The sequence below is a fragment of the Moschus berezovskii genome, chromosome 24 (genome assembly GCF_049115385.1).
Source record: "Moschus berezovskii isolate FMDL1 chromosome 24, NW_MosBer_1.0, whole genome shotgun sequence".
Classification (NCBI taxonomy): domain Eukaryota; kingdom Metazoa; phylum Chordata; class Mammalia; order Artiodactyla; family Moschidae; genus Moschus; species Moschus berezovskii.
The window spans coordinates 19,583,630-19,599,735 of record NC_142483.1 but is presented as its reverse complement, the minus strand read 5'-3'; the positions used below and the strand labels follow the sequence as shown (position 1 = coordinate 19,599,735).

The 16,106-nt window shown below is 40.4% G+C and overlaps 1 protein-coding gene across 6 annotated transcripts in view; it reads left to right on the top strand.

The window, feature by feature from the left end:
* Nucleotides 1-16,106, top strand: part of FHIT (fragile histidine triad diadenosine triphosphatase) — a 1,558,201-nt gene that overhangs the window by 834,120 nt on the left and 707,975 nt on the right. The window lies entirely within an intron of this gene.

Sequence of the window (16,106 nt, the reverse complement as noted above, 5' to 3'; positions counted from 1 at the left end):
GTTTAAAACACGCTTTCCAACTTCACTTTTCTAAGGCATCATCCAGGAGTTTTCCAGTGGGGAAAACTTTTCACATCTTTTGGGAAATTGTTTCCACTAGAGATTTTAGCATTGTCAAGTAAGTCCAGCTCAAGTGCATTTATGGCAGGAATTCATAACCTTTTGTATTTTACCCCAAATTATAAAATGTGTGAGGTTTGCTGAAAGCACTTTCTTTTTCATAATGACCATCTGGCACATTTTTTGTAACCTAATCTAAAACATGACTTTTAAGTTTTTACCTTGCCAGTCATGAATAAACCAACACCCTCCCTGTCATTTGCATTATGCAGGAAATAAACAACATTCAGCTGGAAAGACACAATCCAGAAAGATCAGCCAATACATCACCAGTAGTTCCAGAATTACAATATACATAGTAATTAGCAGTGACTGTATGAACCCTTCAGTGTTTGGCAGTTGCTTAATATTTTCATAAATGGCTCGGTTCCTTGGGAGTCTGCACTCCCCAGTATAGTAGTAGGATTATTGTCCTTCTGGACACATTAAGTGGATTACTTTCTTAGAGGAGGAGAGATTATGAAAAATAATATGCCTTTTTTTTTCTCCTGTAGCAGATGCTGGTTTCTCTGATATTTTCCAAGTTGAAATAAGATAAGCTTTCCTTCTTAACTGGGAGGCAAAATGTCTTACTGAATAGACTGGGGAAAATTAATTCATCGGACTTCACTAATTTAAGAATTTTCTGATTGGTGAAGAATATTGACATCAAAATCTTGTAATCCGGGTTACTTTGGAACTGAGATCATTGTACACTGGTGCAGGTGAAAGTCCTTTATGTGTGTATAACACATGTAACATAAAGCCTTAGAGGTATGTATGAGAGGTTAATGCTCTCCCCACCGAGGAAACCAGAATTGAAAGAGACACATGTACTCCAGTGTTCATTGAGCACTGTTTATAATAGCCAGGACATGGAAGCAACCTAGATGTCCATCTGCAGATGAATGGATAAGAAAGCTTTGGTACATATACAATGCAGTATTACTCAGCCATTAAAAAGAATGCATTTGAACCAGTTCTAATAAGGTGGATGAAACTAGAGCCTATTATACAGAGTGAAGTAAGCCAGAAAGAAAAACACCAATACAATATACTAACGCATATATATGGAATTTAGAAAGATGCAAATGATAACCCTGTATACGAGACAGCAAAAGAGACACAGATGTATAAAACCAGTTCTTCTCATTGACTTTTGAGCTTTTCCTTTCTAACTCAGAATCCTAGAACCGTTGGTTAGCCCAAAGGTACATGTATTTTGCATAGACTTAAAATTTTAAATATTTTGTCCTTTTACTCGATATAGGAATAGGGAAGATCTTGGATTGCTCTGTGTGTTTGCAGGGAGTCACTGAGTAAGCAGAATGTTTATGGGAAGAGGAGCAAACCTATATGTATATACATACATACACACACATCCAGGAGAAAACCTAAAGTAGTTTGGTGTTGCTTAGGAATACCGAGGATGCTAAATGAGTTGCATTATTGTGAAAAAGGAAGATTTAAAGTTGTTGTGATGATAATATGTTTCTTTTAATTAGTTTTAATTAGTTCTAATATATCTATCTATCTAGATAGATATATCGAGAGAGAGAGAGGAGGCTGGTGGCTCAGGCGGTAAAGAATCTGCCTGCAATGCGGGAGACCCAGGTTTGATCCCTGGGTCAGGAAGATCCCTTGGAGAAGGGCGTGGCTACCCACTCCAGTATTCTTGCCCACTGAAGCCTGGTGGGCTACAGTCCATGGGGTCGCAAAGAGTTGGACACTACTGAGCAACTAACACGTTCACTATATATAAATATGTATATATATATATATTGGGTTGGATGAAAAGTTCGTTCAGGTTTTTCCAAGATATTATGAAAAACCCAAAGGAACTTTTTGGTCAACCCAATAAACATCTTAAATAACATTTGAAAAGTCATCTTCTGTCCTGTTCAGTAATTTTCCAGGGAAATTACTTAACTCATTAACTCTGTTGCATTTATAAAATAAAATGAAGAGTATACTGTTCATCCTACATATGAAAATTCAATTCTGACTTTTAATACAATGTTGTGAAAAGTCACTAGTGTATATTTTGAGTCGTTATCCATAAGGTGTTATCTGCTTATGTCAATTATCTTCAAAGTGAAAAAAGCAGTTTGAACACATTGTAAGCTTATCTTTTGCCACAGTATTTTAAACCATTTCTTGCAGTACTTTTATCCACAATAAGACCTTATAAGAATCTATTGATACTTGCTTGGTTAGAATGAGATTAACCTATTAGGTTGGTACAAATGTAGTTGCAGTTTTGGACTGTGAATTTTAAATCATTATAACTAGGCTCAACCATATCTTTATTAATCAAAATAGGAACCATTACAATCAACACATTTTTGCCAATAAGAAATAAGTTTGCTGATTCCTGTGACTTAAAAACCTGTGCTTTAGGATTCGACAGACTCTTGGAAAGCATTTTCTGCTCCTGTTGATTGTGAACGCATTTTCCCTGAAAAAAGTTGTCAAGATGCCTTAAGTGTAGTTGGTTGGCAAGAGGTCAGGTGAATATGGTGGATGAGGCAAGACTTTTTAGCCCAATCAATTCAACTTGGGAAGCATTGGTTTTGTGACATGCTGTCGGGTGTTGTGGAGAAGAATCAGGCCCGTTCTGTTGACCCATGCTGGCTACAGGTGTTGCAGTTTTCAGTGCATCTCATCAATTTCCTCAGCATACTTGTCAGATGTAATGATTTTGCTGGGATTCAGAGAGCTGTGGTGGATCAGATGGGCAGCAGACCACCAATCAGTAACCATGAATTGTTTTGCTACAAGTTTGGCTTTAGGCAGTGCTTAGGAGCTTCTTGTCGGTCCAACCGCTGAACTGGTTTTCACTGGTTGTCATATAAAATCCACTATTTTTTGCACTTCACAATCTGACTGAGAAATGATTCATTGTTGTTGTATATTTAAAAAAAAGAGGACACTCAAAAATGTTGACTTTTTCATTTTGCGGTCACCTCATGAGGCGTCCACTTATTGAGCTTTTTCACCTTTCCAGCTTTGCTGTAACTAGCAACCTCTGATTTTACTATAATTTGAAAGTGAAGTCACTCAGTCGTGTCTGGCTTTTTGGGACACCGTGGATTGTAGCCTGCCAGGCTCCTCTGTCCATGGAATTCTCTAGGCAAGAATACTGGAATGGGTTGCCATTTCCTTCTCCAGGGGATCTTTCTGACTCAGAGATCAAACCCTCCTTTCTGGATCTCCTGCACTGGCAGCTGGATTCTTTACCACTAGCGACATCTGTGAAGTCCATAAAATAGTTGAGTTTTGCATAGGAATACTTAGGGGTGCTAAATGGATTGCTTCCCTAGTGGCTCAGTTGGTAAAGTAACTGCCTGCAATGCAGGAGCCCAGGTTCAATCCTTAGATCAGGAAGATTCCCCTGGAGAAGGAAATGTCAACCCACACCAGTACTCCCTTGCCTGGAGAATTCCATGAAAAGAGGAGTTGGGCAGGCTACAGTCCATGGGATCACAAAGAGTTGGACACAATTGTGCAATGAACTTTCACTTGGAAATGAATTGCATTGTTGTGAAAAAGGAAGATTTAGCATTGCTTTGATGATATTCTGTTTCTCTTTTATTTTGATTGGAAAATAACTTTCTCCCAAGGAAGGATGACTAGATGAATTACTGAAAGCCAGAACATGGTCTGGTTTTTAAACAAGCTCGAGTAAGTTATAACTAGATCATTGAGGTCTTAGTCAGTGGTTATTATAGGATTAGGTAAAAACTAACTTCCTATGTAATACAAACTTTTCAACAAATGTAGTTTTTCATTACAAACACTCAGAGTCCAAGGTTACAAATTGACTGTTATTTATTAAAGCAAATCTTTCAATTTATATATAGATCATTGCCACCATCAGTAAACTGAATTATGCAAATATTCAACTTGAGAACTTGGAAAGTACAAATTTGTCTAAATTTGTCTCGCTTTAGACCACTTCTTTCTCTCTAAACAAAGGATTATGATTACTCTAGAACTCCTATTTGCAATAGCCCTTGGGTCAACAATTTCTTTAGTTAGTTTTTCACTAACTGCTCTGAAATTAATGGCCAGTGATTTTAATTATAATTTTAATCAAGAGAGACTAAAAGAACTTGAAACTTATTTAATTTTCTAATATATGCTATCATATTTAATCTTTATAAGAATCCAATGAAGTAGGTATTCTGTTTTACAGAGGAGAAAATTGAGCCTCAAGAACATGATAAGATACACTGTTGAGGTTTGAGTTCAGAAAGCATGACTTCAGACTTGAGACTCATGTATTTGCTTGGCCAAAAAGCTTGTTTGGATTTATCTGTAACATGGAAAAACCTAAGCAAACTTTCTGGTCAACCCAATATTTAATCTCTGTGCTATATAGTTCCTTGTTTTTATCTGCTGAAGGATGTGCATTCTTTAACCTATGGCAAGTAACTCTTCTAAATACTCTCTGGAAAGACATTTGGGATCATTTAAAGCAACTGGACATGGAACAACAGACTGGTTCCAAATAGGAAAAGGAGTACGTCAAGACTGTGTATTGTCACCCTGCTTATTTAACTGATATGCAAAATACATCATGAGAAATGCTGGGCTGGAGGAAGCACAGGCTGGAATCAAGATTGCCGGGAGAAATATCAATAACCTCAAATATGCAGATGACACCACCCTTATGGCAGAAAGTGAAGAAGAACTAAAGAGCCTCTTGATGAAAGTGAAAGAGGAGAGTAGAAAAGTTGGCTTAAAGCTCAACATTCAGAAAACTAAGATCATGGCATCTGGTCCCATCACTTCATGGCAAATAGATGGGGAAACAGTGGAAACAATGGCTGACTTTATTTTTCAGGGCTCCAAAATCACTGCAGATGGTGACTGCAGCCATGAAATTAAAAGACACTCCTTGGAAGGAAAGTTATGACCAACTTAGACAGCATATTAAAAAACAGAGACATTACTTTGCCAACAAAGGTCCGTCTAGTCAAGGCAGTGGTTTTTCCAGTAGTCATGTATGGATGTGAGAGTTGGACTATAAAGAAAGCTGAGTGCTGAAGAAATGATGCTTTTGAACTGTGGTGTTGGAGAAGACTCTTGAGAGCCACTTGGACTGCAAGGAGATCCAACCAGTCCATCCTAAAGGAGATCAGTCCTGGGTGTTCATTGGAGGGTCTGATGTTGAAGTTGAAACTCCAATACTTTGGCTACCTGATGCAAAGAACTGACTCCTTGGAAAAGACCCTGATGCTGGGAAAGATTGAAGGCAGGAGGAGAAGGGGACGACAGAGAATGAGGTGGTTGGATGGCATCACCAACTCGATGGACATGGGTTTGGGTAGACTCCGGGAGTTGGTGATGGACAGGGAGGCCTCGCGTGCTGCAGTTCATAGGGTCGCAAAGAGTCGGACACGACTGAGCAACTCAACTGAACTGAAAAAAAAGGTTCATCCCCAGGAATGGGAATCGATCTTTCCTTTGAGGCAGATGCCAAGATATAACTGCATCAATGCCAAAGTTTTGATACTAATATTAATATTTAAAAATACTGTTTTTTTCTAATTTCTGTAGTGTCAACTTTACTGTTAGTTCTTAGGAAATACTCAATTGATAAATGACAAACTTGGCTGGAATTCCTGACCTTCATTTTCTACTGTCAATTATTCCTAGCCTAAGCACTTATCACCCCTGGTTCTCTCCCTGACTGTCTGTCTCCATCCCCCTCATTTCATTCTTCCCTTGACTTTGCCGGGACTTTCTAGCTTTCCTCTGTTTCCTCACTTTCTGTCATTTATCTTTCAAGATCCTCAAATCTCGTTCTCTTTGTTCATTTCTTTTGCCTGTGATTTCTTGCCACATTGGATTTCACATGTAACGAACCTCTAGGACATCTGTATTCTTAAGTATTATGAATGTAGGTAGTTGTCCCAGAGGGTACCTAGTAGGCAAATGTGGGAAGGGACCTAGGATGGGACATTTTGTTTCCCATAGTGTTATCCTCATAAAACCATTAAGTAGCACTTGCTGTCTGTAACCACGTTTCTATCCTGTGTGCCGTCCATTCCCAAGTCTCATCTTACGATCTCCTACAACCTGTACAGTGACCCACACAAGAGACTGTCAATATTAAGTCATTTCTTGCTTTAACTACAATCTACTTATGTTTGCTTAAAATCAAGGTCTTAAATGTTCAGGTCTAAGTCTGGAAGCCCAGTAAAACCCCAATTTTCAGTTTAAGTCTCAGTTGAGGAAGAATGTTGAAACTTGACATCATCTGCTATGTGTTTAGTGAGCTTAACTGATACAGGTTATGATGTTCCCAGTGCAACTTATTTGAAATGAGTGTTTACAGAATAAATGTTACATATTTATATATAAATTAGCCTGTGTTTTTTTAAAAAGTTACTTGATAGATACTGATAGAAGAAACTTGAAATAAGTTTTCTTAGATACTTTCAAAATGAGACACGTACTGTCTTCAGTAGAGCCTTTGTTTAGTAGTTAATAGATACTTAGAAACTGATATATGGCTTTCACTGTGAGTGGCTTCAACAAATCAGGTAATGATTATTAGAAATTCTGCTTTATAGATCAACACCTCATGAAAGGGAAAAAAAAAAACCTTTAAGTATTGTTAAAATATGTATGTGTATTCATATGAATTTACAAATATTCCTGATAGCTCAGTTGGTAAAGAATCTGCCTGCAGTGCAGGAGACCCCCATTCAATTTCTGGGTGGGAAGATCTGCTGGAGAAGGGATAGGCTACCCACTCCAGTATTCTTGGGCTTCCCTTGTGGCTCAGCTGGTAAAAAATCTGCCTGCAATTCAGGAGACCTGTGTTTGATCCCTGGGTTGAGAAGATTTCTGGAGAAGAGAAAGGCTACCCACTTCAGTATTCTGGCCTGGAGGATTCCATGGACTTTATAGTCCAGGGGGTCACAAAGAGTCAGACACAACTGAATGACTTTCACTTTTTACTTTCACAAATATTTTAAAATGTATCTTACTTTTGAGTATTGTCTGAAGTTGATTATTTCTCTTAAAAGTTGCACAATCCTTCTTAATAAGTGTTTGATCTAGATAAACTTCACAATATTCAAAAAGATATAATCAATTGCTTATGACTTCAAGCAGACTGATCAATAGAACCTTTGTAATGGCAACTTTCTTGGCTTACTAAGCGACTCTCATTGTCACACTTCCTCAGTGTTTATTGCTCCACAGACCTATGAACTGAGGCACGAGATGGATAACAGGTCAGATGAAGGAGAAAAAGAAGCATCATACCCTGAATCCACATCTGCTTGTATCAGTAGAGTTTTGTAATGTCCTAAGGCATCTGGTGTCTTTACCAGGAAGTTGTTAATAGCATTACCTTCATTTTAACCAAACATGGGTAGATTGTAGTTAAAGCAAGAAATGACTTAATGTTGACAGTGTCTTGTGTGGTTCACTGTACAGGTTGTAGGAGATCGGAAGATGAGACTTGGGAATGGAGAGCACACAGGATACAAACGTGGTTACAGACAGCAAGTGCGGCTTAATGGTTTTATGAGGATACCACTAATGGAAAAAAAAATTTCAGTTCTTTAGAGTCTTTTGGTTACTGTAATCAAGATTTAGATTTCAAGGGGCGAGTATCCAATTGGCATACATTGGGAAATGGGCTCAATCTTGGCAAGGACACATATTCACTATTGGTTGCCACAAGCAGAGAAGGTGATTTGGGGATGTGATTGTCAAAAAGCAATCCAAATAGTTGGGCTGCTGGAGAGAAAAATCTAGTGTGTAATTTCTCTTCCTTCTTTAGAATTTGGCTTCTCCTCAAAATCTGACGACGACTTTGAAGTGAAAGTGCATATTGAGATTGATCTTTACATGAAAATGATTAACTTGATCCACAAAACATACAGTAAAAGCAAACGATAAAGAAAGGAAGCTAATAAGGAAATTGATTTATTTGAAGTGCCCTGTGTCTCTTTCACTTTCCTGCATGTAGCAGGACTGAATTAGTGGCTGCCTTGGCTCCAGCGGTCTGCTGGGCCAGCAGTAATAGGTTTCAACCACGCCTTGTTTGATTGTATTTTGTCTGAACTGAAGGGCAAAACAGCTTTGAGTTTGCCGTTAAGATTATCTTGTTCTAAAGATCAGGAACTTTTTAGAGGAAAGCATTCTTTATGGAATAAGAGGAATTTAATTTGCTGTTTTGAGCATTGTGTCCCAATAAACATTTTTATGTCTTATGTGTATGACTGTGTGTGTAACCATTTAATAAACAGTCATTCATCAACATTTATAAATCCACCAAGTGTGTTTGGAGCACTAGGGAATATGCAATTATAGCACCAGTTTTTAAGATAATTATCATGGTACCTGATACCCATAGTAAGTGCAGAATAAATGTTGATTTTTATTATAATGGTTACTACAAATATCTGATAATAATGAGCACTTGCTACCTAATAGGCAGCCACTTAACACTTATGAATGTGATTATCATTGCTTCGTTACTGATGAGGAAATTTTGGCTTAGAAGGCACGAGTGGGCATTTTTAGTTGCAGACAACAAAAATTAGTCTTCCACAGGGATTCTCAACCTCTAATTTATGGACATTCTCTTGGCAGGGGAGGAGGTGTTAGGGATGGAGGGAAAACTGTTCTCTGCACGGCAGGGTATGCAGCACTGTCCTTGGCCTTCACGGGGCTTCCCTAGTGGCTAGTGGTAAAGAAACTGCCTGCCAGTGCAAGAGGCACAGCTTTGATTTTGATTCCTGGGTTGGGGAGATCCCCTTGAGAAAGAAATGGGAACCCGTTCCAGTGTTTTTGCCTGGGAAATACTATGGACAGAGGAGCCTGTGAGCTACAGGGTTGCAAAAAAAAAAAAAAATCTTTACTGATTAAACACCAGTAGTATCCTTCCAGTTTTGACAGCCAAAAATGTCTGTAAAAATTGGTGAATATCCATAGACATTGTGAGGAGAGGACCAAGATGGCAAAACTGAACATAGTTAGAGACCCCTATTCTAGCTAGCATGAGGGGAAAATAAATATACTAATGGATCTCTGTGCTGAGCTCCCTGTGCTGTAATACAGCAGCTTCCCACTAGCTGTCTGTTTTACACCTAAGTGTATATATGTCAGCGCTACTCTCCTCTGTCCCTCTGTGTCCACATGTTCGTTCTCTGCAATTGCGTGTCTATTCTTACTCTGCAAATAGGTTCATCAGTACCATTTTTCTAGATTCCTTATATGTGCGTTAGTATACAGTGTTTTTCTCTTTCTGACTTCCTTCACTCTGTATGACATACTCTAGATCTACTGCTCCTAAAAGCCAAGCACAGTGGCAGGTACTGGAAATTCAGAAGATTGTGGAGCTAACTGTCTCCTTAGAGACAGATAAAATAATAATGTGATCTCAATGCTACGATGGAGACGGGGCAAACAGCTACCCATGTAAATTCAGTGAAACGCGTATCAACCTGGGCTCAGGGAATGTGTCCAGAGGAGGTGACTTTAAACCTTGTCCTGAAGAATGAATGAATTTCCGCCCCCCCCCCCGCCGCCCCACCAAGTCAGGAAAAGAGTCTTGGCTCCTGCTAAATCCTGACACAACCACTAGTATATTCTTGATGGCTTAAAATGATAGATTCTCATTCTTGTGAGGCCCAGTTTAAAATGTATTCTTTTTTTTGTTCATTTGTTAGGTAATGAATAGTCTCTTCAGTCTTAGATCGAAGATTTTAAATTCTTTTCACAGTTCTGATGACTTACCAAGTGTTGACAGTTTTTCTGCTCCGAGGGCTGTCATAGTTTCATTGCCACAGGGTTTCTTGATGCTGCCAAGGGACCTCTAAGCTACAGAAGTTTCCTTTTTTCAAATGGAGGTTAACAACATAGATGAAAGATATGTGGGTGGTGATGAAAACTTAGCACCTAGGTAAGCCTCTCCCTCTTTGATATAATTGGAACAAATCCTTACTGAAGGGCAAGTTATTTCTTAATAGATGTGTTAGGCTGTTGGAAAATAATTTTAATTCATGATGATTGATGGTATATGTGTATTTACCATACAAATTTTCAAGTGTAACTGTCTCTGAAAGGATTCAGTACTACCAAAAAGATCTTTCACCATAGCCATTGATCTTCACTACTGCATTTGTTCTGATACTAAAGAAAGCTTAGAAGCTCTTGACCGTGGTCGTCTAGAAGTAGATATACGTGTTTGTGCCTATTGAATTTCACTGGCTGCTTCTCAGGAAAGGAGCTTAAACATTGCATAGTTCCAGGTGTGCGGAAAGGAAATCCAAGTGCCAGCAGCTCTTGAGATAGTTCTAACAACCAGCACTTTGAAGCTGCATGAAGACAGACCTCCTTTTTTGCTTCACTTTGTCATAACAATTCTGCTTTGTCACACTGGTCATTTTAGTGCTTCTGTTTTTCTGTCTTTGCCTACCTGGGCTTTTGTTTTCAGAGGAAATCAGCACCACTTGAGGAAGATGGGGACTTTGGGCTCCCGTTACCCTCTGTGGGCTACAATGCGTGCTTTGTAAACTATACAGAGAGCCAGTGAGAACCTTTGTGTGGTACTGTCGGATCTCTGTCAAATAAGGATTGACTTCTGGATGAGCAACACTATGAAAAGTGGTTCTTTAAGAGTAGATATTTAGTCCAAGCGTTGACTTGAGAGTGTGTGAAGCCTCAGACGGTTGGCCACAAATGCTTTCTTTTCATTCAGTAAACATTGATTGAGCATCTATTATGTGCCAGGCACCGTGTTTATCAATGAAGATACAGTGACTAACATCCTCAATCCTCAAGGAACAAAAAATCTGTTCCACTTTTGAACTACTCCTAGCTCTCAGTGCAATCATACTTCAGGTAAAATATATTTTCTAAACCAGCATCAGGCTTTCTGCTCTGAAACTTAGATAATTTGAAGATAGGTGTCTGTGAGAAATCTACTACATATGGTTGCAGTAATAGACTTTTTTTTAAGTGAGTAGGATTAATCACTTACAAAAAATTAAGCTTATTTTTCTCCATCTTATCCAACAGAGAAACCAGGCAGTTTTTAGAATGTATCCTTTTCAAGAGACACTATCTGCCAGATCTGCTGTTTTACCAAGGATAGTAGCTATACCTAAAGTTTATAACACTAAATATCATAATCAAAAGAGTTAAGAGAGTTAACTGGCCGCTATAGTGGAATCCAACAATTCTGACTCTTGACTTTGGAATTTCCATTACGGTTGACTTCTGCCACCCACGTGCTCCTTGGAAAACTTCCGTCCTCTTTTACAACCAATTGCAGATTATTCTTAGATTCAGATGGAGAAACAAAACTGGTGAGTGACAAGACCAGATGCACTTTACCCCAGTTATGAATACAGTCTGATCGCATATCTGTGGGATTTTCTATCTTCTTTTCAAACCCTTCTTTAAGTAGAATGGAAGATGATAAAGATCAGGAGATGGCAGGGAGGTGGAGACAATAGTCCCTTAATAAGGCTCTTAGTAATCAGGCAGGCAATTGTGTTTGGAGTTAGGGCTGTGAAAGTGACAGACTGACCATTTTGAAGGCTGCCATCATTACAGATTGGCATGTTTCTAATTAGACATGAAATGAAAGGCTTCAGAGAAGAAATGATCCAGAACACTCAACTATTTGAGTATCTGATGAAGGCGAAGAAGCCTTGTCAAGACCAAAATGCAAGATTGCACTTCTCCCAATTTTTTTCAACACTCATTCAGAATCTACATTTTTTTTCCTCTACCTTTTGTTATTTTTTTTTCAGCCCCAGATGCTTTTGTGCCCGGATTTGGGATTCACATCTGAACTTGCAAGTCATAGCAGGAAACAGATGGCACAACCTGAGGACTTAGTGGGAGGAATGTGAGCAAAGGGACTATTTGTGAGGTATGAGCAGGGCTCAGGGAATTACAGGGAGTGGAGAAGAATCAGGGGACTAACCTTGGCAAGAAGGTGGAACCTTCTGTAGCCCAGGAGGGGCATATGTGTTGCCAGAGGCACGCAAGAGCTGACTCTGTCCAAGGGGAGCAGGCACGCATTACTGGAGCATAACGAGAAACGGGAGCAAGGAATTACCCATCTTTTCTCCTTTCCTGGCCGCCATATCCTGCTGCTGATTCTCACTGGCCAAACCTAACCCGTTAAGGGATACATGGGTCTGGTAGATACATAGAAAATAACTTTGCAGAACACAGGTCAGGAAGGACAGAGAATGGATCTGGGGACAAATGGCCGCATACCTGCCTTTCATTAATGTTAAACTGGTATGAAGATCACATGAATGTTAGTGGATTAACTTGAAATTCACTTGCAAGTTCAGAACCAAAGACTTTACTACAGGTATATTAATCTGACACTATGGGGCAAGGTGAAAATAACCATTGTCAATGCGTAGGAAATGGCTTTCCTTATAGATGGATCCTTCAAGTCCTGTGTTATTGGGGTTTGCAGAACTACTGCATCCAGGGGCAGGTGGACCACGTAACTGAGTAAACGGGGCTAGGTGGTAGGTGGAAGTCAGCACCAGGTCTCTTACAGACTCTTTAGCTCGTGCTCTCAGTAAAGGCAACAGTCACTATGCAACACCTAGGAATTCAAGCCTGACATTTTCAGATAGTCTCTCTCTCTCTTTTTTAACCATAGAATCAAATAGATGGATTTTTCTTAAATCAACTCATTTTTAAATATTAGCAATCGAATGAATTTTGCTTTTCACAGTCCTCAAGTTTAGACTAACAAATTTTCTCACTGTATCCTGATGCCGTGAAGCTCTTTGGTCTGTTGAGTGCCACTTTGTCCTGTTCCAAAGGCAATGACCTAACCTTACTTGATGCAGGAAGGCCGGCCTCCTACCCCCAGTAACTCCAAGCGTGTGAGGTCCCTCCTGTTGAGGTTTCTATTGGTGGTTTTCTTTCTCCCTCAGTCTTTATTTATTTGGTTGCACCGGGTCTTAGTTTCAGCACACCAGATCTCTAGTTGCGCAGTGAAAACTCTTAAGATGCAGGATGTGGGATCTAGATCACTAACCAGGGATCAAACCCTGAGCTCTGCCTTGGGAGCACAGAGTCTAATCCCCTGGACCACCAGGGAAGTCCGCACTACTGCTGTGTTGTTCTCACATCTCTTGTTCCAGATTCCTGCTTTGTCCAGGCCGGCATCCCCACTCAGCCTTTGGTGACGGGCGCATCTCTACCTCTTCCTCCAGTCCCCTAGATTACCCACCTAAAGTGATTGTTTCTAAGAGATTTTTTTCCTGGAGGTGTTGAGAGAGCAGAGGGTAATTCTATGACGAAGCAGAATCCACTGACAATACAAAGTCTGCTGGCACAAGCTAGGCCATCCTCTTCACTGGAGCTTCTCCTCAAGCTCTTCTTAGGAGTCAGGGTCCTCCACCTTCTGCTTTTGATTCAGGGTGTCTTCCATATCCTCCACATCCCCAACATGTACTGTCCCCCTACTTTATCACAGCTCCTAGAGACAACTCCCAAATCCCTGTGCTGTCTACTGTCACAGTCTTCGTTGCAATGTCTCCTGCTTTGGTCTAGTCTCTTAAATCACCAAGAGCCCCCCTCTCACCCCTGAAACAAGCAGGCCTACCTAAAAGAACATTTATTTTTCTACCCTGAATGCTGTTATCCTCCTAGAGCAGCCAGCTCAATCATTGCTCTCTTGTCCTGTTCCCATAACCGAACTGCCTTCCTGAGGGCAGGAGCAAGAGGGTGTTCTGAACTGAGAAACAGGATTTACCTCAAAAGAAATCTCCAACTCTAAAGAGTTTGGTAATAGGGGGAGGTAGGCACCCCACTCCAGTACTCTTGCCTGGAGAATCCCATGGACGGAGGAGCCTGGTGGGCTGTAGTCCATGGGGTCGCTAAGAGTCGGACACGACTGAGTGACTTCACTTTCACTTTTCACTTTCATGCATTGGAGAAGGAAATGGCAACCCACTCCAGTGTTCTTGCCTGGAGAATCCCAGGGACGGGGGAGCCTGGTGGGCTGCCGTCTATGGGGTCGCACAGAGTCGGACACAACTGACGTGACTTAGCAGCAGCAGCAGGGACAGCTTACCAAGCTGAGACACATGAAAGCTCTCCTTTTAGAAAGCACTTTGTTGTTCATCCACGAAGTCATGTCTGACTCTTGGGCCCCCGTGAACTGCAGCACGCCACACCTCCCTGTCCCTCGCTGTCTCCCAGAGTTTGCCCAAGCAAACTTTAGAAAGCATAGAAATGTTTAAAATATCTCATGACTGATGAGATATGGATACACAAAAGCTTTTCTTTTGGAAGGTATGCAAGGCTAGGAAAATTATGTATCATAGCTGATGAGATAGGGACTGGTTACCAGGCTAAAAGGTGATTATAATCACCCACACAGCTGTTGTAAATGGTGTCCTACTTTGTATTTTTGTTTATTATAGCCTGGAGGGAAGTAAATTGCCACCTCATTGTCAGCCAATAATCATTTTCCAGGAAAAGGTAATTTATCCTCTAAAAGGGGATATTCACCCGTCCAACGTTTTTGATTGCTCCATTGTATGCGTGACTGTTGGACTACTGCTGACCAGGAAATAGGTATTTCTACTCTTCAGACCCCAGGTGAAGCTAGTCCAAAGCTCAGTGTGAGACAGATGTGTAATCAGATTGCAGTCAGCATCCTGGCTTTTGGTCACAGTGGGAGACAGTGAATGCATAGGCATTTGATAGTCTCAGTATCTGTCTCCTTGAACTTAACTTTGAGGGAAAGTTGAAGGAAATGGCAACCCACTCCACTGTTCTTGCCTGGAGAATCCCAGGGACGGGGGAGCCTGGTGGGCTTCCGTCTATGGGGTCTCCCAGAGTCGGACACGACTGAAGCAACTTAGCAGCAGCAGCAGCAGTGTTCACAAAATATTGGAGGATATGATTTCCTTCATCACAGGGCTAAAAACTGAAGAAGCTGTTATATTCACTTTGTTGCTATTACTGAGTCGCTCAGTCATGTCCGATTCTGCAATCCCACGGACTGCAGCCCACCACCCTCTGTCCATGAGATTTCTCAGGCAAGAATATTGAAGTGGGTTGCCATTTTCTCCTCCAGGGGAATCTTCCTTACCCAGAGATGGAACCCATGTCTCCTGTACTGGCAAGCAGATTCTTTACCTCTGAGTCACCAGGGAAGCCCATATTCACTTTAAACTAGGGGGAAAATAATCTTGTTGGAAAAACAAAACTCCACAGAGATCTTTCCTCAATAAATACTTTGGCCACCTCATGCGACGAGTTGACTCACTGGAAAAGACTCTGATGCTAGGAAAGGTTGGGGGCGGGAGGAGAAGGGGACGACCGAGAATGAGATGGCTGGATGGCATCACCGACTCTGTGGACATGAGTTTGAGTGAACTCCGGGAGTTGGTGATGGACAGGGAGGCCTGGCGTGCTGTGATTCATGGGTTCGCAGAGAGTCGGACACGACTGAGCGACTGAACTGAACTGAACAATTCAAAATGTTTTGTTTCTTAGGATATAAATGAAATACTTTAGGATGTACTTTAACGTGGTTTATTTAGTTCCTGTGTAGCAAATTATTCCTACAAAGACTTGAAAGGCGACAGAAAGTGCATTATATTTGAAGAGGGACTGATTATCTGACCTCAAATAGATTTATGAGCATTAGCTTTCAAAATACTCCATGTTAAGTAGAGTATTGGGTTGGCAAAAGTGTTCATTCAGGTTTTCTATAAAGGTTACAGAAAACTTGAACAGATTTTTTTGCCAACCCAGTATTTACTTCTCATAATAGGATAAATTTCATTCTTATTCATAGCTTTTTCCTCTTCTAAACCATCTTATTTTTAAAATTATATAGGGATGTACATATTTTGTGCATATTTAAATGCTTTTATTATTTATATTAAAATTTAAAGCCTTTTCTTGTTACACATCCAGATTTTTCCCCAGAAAGCAAGAGAGTTTCAGAAAAACATCTATTTCTGCTTCAT